General features: G+C 43.5%; 1 long non-coding RNA gene across 1 annotated transcript in view; it reads left to right on the forward strand.

Moving 5' to 3' along the window:
- Window positions 1-7,781, forward strand: part of LOC143782970 (uncharacterized) — a 67,972-nt gene extending 60,191 nt beyond the window's left edge. Inside the window, exon 3 of the long non-coding RNA XR_013217071.1 lies at window positions 7,677-7,781. This is a non-coding gene — a long non-coding RNA (uncharacterized LOC143782970). The remainder of the gene's footprint in view (window positions 1-7,676) is intronic.
- Window positions 7,782-9,214: the final 1,433 nt, after the last annotated feature.

The raw sequence follows: 9,214 nt of genomic DNA on the forward strand, positions 1-9,214 counted from the left end.
AGCAATGCCCACGATCGGTGCTATCGCCAATCGCGGGCATTTAACCCCTCTGATGCCGCTGTCAATAGTGACAGCGGCATAGAGGGGGATCGCGCAGGGACGGGGGCTCCCTGCGCTCTCCCACCGGAGCAACGCGATGAGATCGCGCTGCTCCGGTGACCTGGAAGGAGTCCCCGGATCCAAGATGGCCGCGGGACTCCTTCCGGGTCATGAGATGACCCTGCTTGCCGGCGTCTGCTGAGAATCCTCATAGCAGGCGCCGGCAAGCCTGTGGAACGTGCCTGTCACATCGGTGATCAGACAGAGTGCTGTGCACACTGTCTGATCACCGATCTGTGATGTCCCCTCCTGGGACAAAGTAAAAAAGTAAAAAAAAAATGTTTCCACATGTGTAAAAAAAAAAAAAAAAAATTTTCCTAAATAAAGAAAAAAAAAAAAAATTCCCATAAATACATTTCTTTATCTAAATAAAAAAAAAATCACACAATAAAAGTACACATATTTGGTATCGCCGCGTCCGTAACGACCCCACCTATAAAATTATATCACTAGTTAACCCCTTCAGTGAACACCGTAAAAAAAAAAAAAAAAACGAGGCAAAAAACAATGATCACGCGATCAAAAAGACAGATATAAATAAGCATGGTACCGCTGAAAACGTCATCTTGTCCCGCAAAAAAAAAGCCGCCATACAGCATCATCAGCAGAAAAATAAAAAAGTTATAGCTCTCAGAATAAAGCGATGCAAAAACAATTTTTTTTTATATAAAATAGTTTTTATTGTGTAAAAGCGCCAAAACATAAAAAAATTACATAAATGAGGTATCGCTGTAATCGTACTGACCCGAAGAATAAAACTGCTTTATCCTTTTTACCAAACGCGGAACGGTATAAACGCCCCCCCTAAAAGAATTTCAGGAATTGCTGATTTTTGTTCATTCCGCCTCCCAAAAATCGGAATAAAAAGCGATCAAAAAATGTTATGTACCCGAAAATGGTACCAATAAAAACATCAACTCGTCCCGCAAAAAACAAGATCTCACATGACTCTGTGGACCAAAATCTGGAAAAATTATAGCTCTCAAAATGTGGTGATGCAAAAACTATTTTTTGCAATAAAAAGCGTCTTTTAGTGTGTGACGGCTGCCAATCATAAAAATCCGCTAATAAACCCGCTATAAAACTAAATCAAATCCCCCTTCATCACCCCCTTAGTTAGGGAAAAATAATACAATTTAAAAAAATATATTTATTTCCATTTTCCCGTTAGGCTACTTTCACACTAGCGTCAGTACGGGGCCGTCGCGCTGCGTCGGCCCGACATACCGACGCATACTGTGCAAGCGCCGCACAACGGGGGCAGCGGATGCTGTTTTTCCACGCATCCGCTGCCCCATTGTGAGGTGCGGGGAGGTGGGGGCGGAGTTCCAGCCGCGCATGCGCGGTCTGAAATGGTGGACCGTCGGCACAAAAAAAGTTACATGTAACGTTTGTTGCTGCCGGCGGTCCGCCACAACACGACGCAACCGTCGCACAACGCTTGCGACGTGTGTCAATATGTCGCTAATGTTAGTCTATGGGGAAAAAAACGCATCCTGCAGATGACTTAGGGTTGGGGTTAGGGCTAGGGTTAGGGCTGGGGTTAGGGTTGGGGTTTCAGTTAGAATTGGGGAGTTTTCACTGTTTAGGCACATCAGGGGCTCTCCAAACGCGACATGGCGTCCGATCTCAACGCGTTTGTTTGCGTTAAAAACGCATGCGTTTTTATAGAAAAAAAACAGAACACACACTGAAAAGTCACCCACCACCATCAAGGTGATAAAGGGATCCAAACCCTAACCCTAACCCTACCCCTAAACTCACCCCTAACCGTTTAATGAACATTTTCTGACAGTCATAGTGCCACGTATTTCAGTGCCACGTATTTCAGTGCCACGTATTTCAGTGCCACGTATTTCAGTGCCACGATATTTCAGTGCCACGATATTTCAGTGCCACGTATTTCAGTGCCACGATATTTCAGTGCCACGTCTTTCAGTGCCACGTATTTAAGTGCCACGATATTTCAGTGAAATACGTGGCACTGAAATATCGTGGCATTTACGTGAAATACGTGGCACTGAAATATCGTGGCATTTACGTGAAATACGTGGCACTGAAATATCATGGCATTTACGTGAAATACGTGGCACTTATATACGTGGGACTTATATACGTGGCACTTATATACGTGGCACTTAAATACGTGGCACTGAAATATTGTGGCATTTACGTGAAATACGTGGCACTGAAATATCGTGGCATTTACGTGAAATACGTGGCACTGAAATATTGTGGCATTTACGTGAAATACGTGGCACTTATATACGTGGCACTTATATACGTGGCACTTATATACGTGGCACTTATATACGTGGCACTTAAATACGTGGCCACTGAAATATCGTGGCACTTATATACGTATATACGTATATAAACGTATTTCAGTGCCACGTTTTTCAGTGCCATGTATTTCAGGTTAGGGTTAGGGGTAGGGTTAGGGTTTTTTGTTTTTTTCTCGTTTTCTTGTGTTTTTCTATAAAAACGCATGCGTCTAAAAAATGCATGCGTTTTACCGCGTTTACATGCGTTTTTTCACACATGCGTTTTTAAAAAAACGCATTTAGATAAAAACGCAAGTGTGAAACCAGCCTTACCCTTGGGAAAATAAAAACGTGGGGGCTAAAATATAATTTTCGTGGAAAAAAAAATATTTTTTATTTTCACGGCTCTGCGTGATAAACTGTAGTGAAACACTTGTTGGTTCAAAGTTCTCACAACACATCTAGATAAGTTCCGTGGGGGGTCTAGTTTCCAATATGGGGTCACTTGTGGGGGGTTTCTACTGCTTAGGTACATCAGGGGCTCTGCAAATGCAACATGACACCTGCAGACCAATCCATCTAAGTCTGCATTTCAAACGGCGCTCCTTCCCTTCCGAGCTCTGCCGTGCGCCCAAACAGTGGTTCCCCCCCAATGTATGGGGTATCAGCGTACTCAGGACAAATTGGACAATAACTTTTGTGGTCCAATTTCTCCTGTTACCCTTGGGGAAAAAAAATTGCGGGCTAAAACATCATTTAGTGGAAAGAAAAAATTATTTTTTAATTTTCATAGCGCTACATTCTAAACTTTAGTGAAACAATTGGGGGTTAAAAGTGCTCACCACACATCTAGATAAGTTCCTTAGGGGGTCTTCTTTCCAAAATGGTGTCACTTGTGGGGGTTTCCACTGTTTAGGCACGTCAGGGGCTCTCCAAACACGACATGGGTTCCGATCTCAATTCCAGCCAATTTTGCATTGAAAAGTCAAATAGCGCTCCTTCCCTTCCGAGCTCTGCCATGCGCCCAAACAGTGGTTTATCCCCATATATGAAGTATCAGCGTACTCAGGACAAATTGCACAACAACTTTTGGTGTCCAATTTATCCTGCTACCCTTGGGAAAATAAAAAATTTGGGGCAAAAAGATCATTTTTTGTGAAAATTAATATTAATTTTTTTTACGGCTCTACATTATAAACTTCTGTGAAGCACTTGGAGGTTCAAAGTGCTCACCACACATCTAGATTAGTTCCTTAGAGGGTCTACTTTCCAAAATGGTGTCACTTGTGGGGGTTTCCACTGTTTAGGCACGTCAGGGGCTCTCCAAACACGACATTGGTTCCGATCTCAATTCCAGACAATTTTGCATTGAAAAGTCAAATGGCGCTCCTTCCCTTCCGAGCTCTGCCACGCGCCCAAACAGTGGTTTATCCCCATATATGAAGTATCAGCGTACTCAGGACAAATTGCACAACAACTTTTGGGGTCCAATTTATCCTGCTACCCTTGGGAAAATAAAAAATTTGGGGCAAAAAGATCATTTTTGTGAAAATTAATATTCATTTTTTTTTACGGCTCTACATTATAAACTTCTGTGAAGCACTTGGAGGTTCAAAGTGCTCACCACACATCTAGATAAGTTCCTTAGGGGGTCTTCTTTCCAAAATGGTGTCACTTGTGGGGGTTTCCACTGTTTAGGCATGTCAGGGGCTCTCCAAACACGACATGGGTTCCGATCTCAATTCCAGCCAATTTTGCATTGAAAAGTCAAATGGCGCTCCTTCCCTTCCGAGCTCTGCCATGCGCCCAAACAGTGGTTTATCCCCATATATGAAGTATCAGCGTACTCAGGACAAATTGCACAACAACTTTTGGGGTCCAATTTATCCTGCTACCCTTGGGAAAATAAAAAATTTGGGGCAAAAAATCATTTTTTGTGAAAATTAATATTAATTTTTTTTTACGGCTCTACATTATAAACTTTTGTGAAGCACTTGGAGGTTCAAAGTGCTCACCACACATCTAGATTAGTTCCTTAGAGGGTCTACTTTCCAAAATGGTGTCACTTGTGGGGGTTTCCACTGTTTAGGCTCGTCAGGGGCTCTCCAAACACGACATGGGTTCCGATCTCAATTCCAGACAATTTTGCATTGAAAAGTCAAATGGCGCTCCTTCCCTTCCGAGCTCTGCCATGTGCCCAATCAATGGTTTACCCCAACATGTGGGGTATCGGCGTACTCAGGACAAATTGTACAATGACTTTTTTGGTCCAATTTCTCCTGTTACCCTTGGTAAAATAAAACAAATTGGATCTGAAGTAAAAATTTTGTGAAAAAAAAGTTAAATGTTCAATTTTTTTTAAACATTCCAAAAATTCCTGTGAAGCACCTGAAGGGTTAATAAACTTTTTTAATGTGGTTTTGAGTACCTTGAGGGGTGCAGTTTTTAGAATGGTGTCACTTTTGGGCATTTTCTGTCATATAGACCCCTCAAAGTCACTTCAAGTGTGAGGTGGTCCGTAAAAAAAATGGTTTTGCAAATTTTGTTGCAAAAATGAGAAATCGCTTTTCAACTTTTAACCCTTATAACTCCCTAACAAAAAAAAATTATGTTTCCAAAATTGTGCTGATGTAAAGCAGACATGTGGGAAATGTTGTTTATTAACTATATTATGTGATATAACTCTCTAATTTAAGGGCATAAATAACGAAAAATTTGAAAATTGCAAAATTTTCATAATTTTCAACAAATTTCTGTTTTTTTCCACAAATAAATGCAAGTCATATCGAAGAAGTTTTACCACTATCATGAAGTACAATATGTCACAATCTCAGAATCACCAAGATCCGTTGAAGCGTTTCAGAGTTATGACCTCATAAAGTGACAGTGGTCAGAATTTTAAAAATTGGCCGTGTCAGTTAGGTGAAAACAGGCTTCGGGGTGAAGGGGTTAAGGACCACTTTTTTCTACTGCAACGTGGCACTGCGATGGTCGCGGCGTGTGCACTATCCTACGCAAACCTCTTTCTCGGGTATTGGGAGAGGGAGGTTTCCGGGGATGGCGCGTGCGCCGCCTCCCATGTGCAGTGCTGGTACTGTTATATAGATGAATATCATCATTATTTGGTAGGGTGATGAGCCTGGGCTTCATGGTTTCCGTGAGCTAAATAGGAACCATTACAGCATTAAATTAACATACAAAATTGCGTCTAGGGAAATAGACTTTTTGGACAACAGGATTTTGGTAGATGACATTGTTAGGGCTAGCGGAATGCACCAAATAATTAGAAAGATAGGGTAAGGTGCGTTCGCAGCCTGGGGTCCACCGTGCAGAGACGGAACCTGCTGCTAAGTAATGATGGACTATATGGCGGTACAATGTGGATACACACACGGGTTAACTTCACCCTGTGTGAAGGAAGCGAACCCTGTTGCATCACAGGGCCACGGTACCGCACCAAGAACGCAAGCAAGGAGTCTCAGAACTCAATCCCAAGACACAGGATTAGAGTTCGTCTAGACTTCTTGCGCTCGACGCCGCAACTGGGGTGTCAGAGTAACTGCAAAAATAACTTAAATGCACAAGAGTGCAATCAGTGCCGCACTGGCGGATGCCACTATCCACCCAGACTTGGGATAGGAATGCGCTCTAATAGCACACGGCGCCTCACTGGTGGTTACAGCAATTAGATGCTGTTTCGTGTGTTTATTGCTGATGGCTCAGCCGGGCACTAGATAGCAGACATCCACCTTACGCGAGCAGTCATACACAAGGGAGGGGATGATTAATGAACGACTTTCACTCAACACACACACAATTTCAAGAATACACTAGCGCATGGCTGAGCGGCCATGCGAACCTTTTATAGCGGCAGTGCTACGAGACCTTCCAGATGGACCAATAGGAGCCGCAACAGGACCTGAGCATGTGACCCCCGACCTCCAATGGGAGGTCGTCCCGTGTGCATGCTCAGAAAGGGAAAAGCAGGACTTAGTCCCAGAAAGACCTGTTCGCTGCTGAACATTGATGGCTACAAGGACAGAGCATGGAAGGGCAGTAGTAATCAGTCGTCCAGTATCAGCCTGAGCTAGACGCTGGGACCAACGTCTCCCTGAGCAGACTCCACTGCGGCTGGAGAAGAATGGGAGACCGCAGCGGAGATGGTTCGAGATTCCCCCTGTGCAGAGGTGGGAACTTGACACCTAACAGACATGGGGGTGTTACCGACCGACGTATTCCGTAAAGAGACGTCGGTCAATGCACTATTACATGCATCAAGCGCGCACATCTCTTCGACTATATGAGCTGTTCCGATTGGGCAGTTCTTGCGAATGAAGAGGCTTTGCTCATTGGGTGGAATTTTGGGGCCCAGACTCGTGATATCTCAAGTAGGTTCCGGGAGAGGGGGTATAGCAATAGGGACATCAAACAAGGGTACCAACGGGCCAGGAGGATATTCTCTGCAACTTCTCTGTATAACAAGAACTAGAGCCAAAAAGGAAACGCCATTGCGTTTTATCACCACATTTAATGATCAATGGGGATCCATTTGTAGTATCTTACAAAGACACTGGCCAGTGCTTAAAACGGAACCTACTTTAAAACGATTGATCCCAGACCTTCCACTTTTGACAGCAAGGAGAGGTAGAAATTTGAAGGATATCTTGGTAAGGAGCCATTATGTGGCAAACCCCCGGAACCCCTTCGGTGTAGGTAAACAGAGGTGGGGCTGTTTTCCTTGTGGATCCTGTGCAGCCTGCAGAAATATTGTTAGAGCTACATAATTCTCATCGGCGAGCGGTGATAGGGGCTACCGAATTACAAGTTACATTACATGCAGCACTACTCATGTGGTGTACTATGCTGTCTGCGCCTGCAATTTAGTTTATATAGGACTTACTTCACGTGAGCTTAGGGTTAGGACACGAGAACATGTGAGGGACATCGTGGTGGCCAGATATTTAGACGAAGATGTGGAAAAAGGATCCCTAGGCACTTCAAGCTGTGCCATGATTCCGATCCAACCACAATTAAAGTTTGTGGGATTGATAAAGTACATTGTGGTGTGAGAGTTGGGGATTATAAACGGATACTGGCACAGCTGAGTGCCGATGGATTGTGACTTTGGGCTCGATGTCCCCACATGGTCTTAATGAGAAATTGTCCTTTGCTCCTTTCCTCTAGATATTTTGCTGCAAATACTTCATGGCTTGGAATATGGAGTGTCACTCTGTGTTCTTTTGGCTATTTGCATTACATGGTTTCTCTTATCTGTGTTGTATGTGTTTAAATTGTTTTCAATATTTTTAATAGTGCCACAACGATAGGAAGGCCTGAAGGTCCATTATCCATCTTTCTACCATTCTGTCCACCTCTTCATTTGAATACAACAGAGAAATACCGATATTATTATCCGGGATGGAATGCTCAATGGAGCAGGTAAGAGGATGTTCACTGATCTCTACATTCCATTAATGAACTTATTAATGCATGAATATATGGATTTTTGTGATCTGACTATTCCTATTCGTTGTGTCCCCCTGCTCTCTTTTTAGATGTCATACTTGTATTGTATCCTTACCTCATACCGCAGTGATTATGTATACCTGGCATGCTTATATTTGGCTGCCCACACTTTTTCCAGCATCCAAAATGGCCACTGCGCTGTGCGCTTGCACAGTGGGTCCCCGGCCGGCTTGCGCTGTTGAAGGCATCCGTCGGGCTCGGCGCAGGTTACTGACGTCACAGGAAGTGTTTTCCTTGACCGCCTCCGTAGCCTGGATTGCCGGATGCAGCATGTTGCATGGCCGCGGGCACACTGCGCATGCACTGCACCTGGTGCACTGATCAGCGGAGGTGTTGATTACGTACAATTGACAGCCTATACCCTATATATATTGAGCATGCTTGGGTGGAATACACAGCCCCCTGAGGAAGCCAACCATGGGAAACGCACGTCGGGGCTAGAGTGTTCTCTCTCTGCCGGGTTCCTGCCCTTCCACATGGGTAAGCACTAGATTTTGTTAGATGTAAATAGCAACATATTTTTCTCTCCTGGGTCCTGTCCAGCACGCGCTGGTTAGACCTTTTGTTCTCTATGGAGAGTTTTACCTGCAAAAACATATGTTTTTTGCTCAGGTTTTGTACTTTTACTTGCTATTGAAACATTAGTGGAGGTTCCTTAGTAGTCTGCGATGTTCGTTGTTTTGTCCCCCCGATTTTATTCTCATCATGTATTTTGTATTTGGGCTACAAGCCTGTAATGATTCCTGTGAGTGAGTTTATATAATAAAGACACTTTTATATTATACTTAAACCTTTTTTTGTGTCTCACTCCTCTTTATATTACAAAATGAGGAGAAAAAAGAGTTTACTCGAATTTTAGAATAACAAAGTACAAATTTTATTTAAAGACAATTAAAAACATACAAAATAGAGCATCAATAATATTCAGGATAGACAATATAGGGTGATGTGCACACAAATGAAAGTACTGGGTAAAAGAGGCATTTAGCTAGTACGCCTCTATAATTATATGGCAGGTGAGCAGTGCTATGAAGTTATTCAGCACAGACAGAGGTAGCATATAAGGTAAAACAGATAGCCGAAGTGGCTCTAATAGATGCAGCATAGGCTCGTATACTGTTGCAAATGCACCCCACGTGTGATATCTGATAGAAACCAAATATAGCAGAGCTTACCGCAGTGTGCACAGCAGACCCGTGTGAAACGGTGGATGACCCGACGCGCGTTTCGTGTCCGCAACTGGACACTTCCTCAAGGGGTATATTTAGGCGCATGTGGGAAAGGACCTTAAAAAGCCATGACAACGTGTCACATGTTGTTTTTAG

The sequence above is a fragment of the Ranitomeya variabilis genome, chromosome 6, assembly GCF_051348905.1.
Source record: "Ranitomeya variabilis isolate aRanVar5 chromosome 6, aRanVar5.hap1, whole genome shotgun sequence".
NCBI lineage: Eukaryota > Metazoa > Chordata > Amphibia > Anura > Dendrobatidae > Ranitomeya > Ranitomeya variabilis.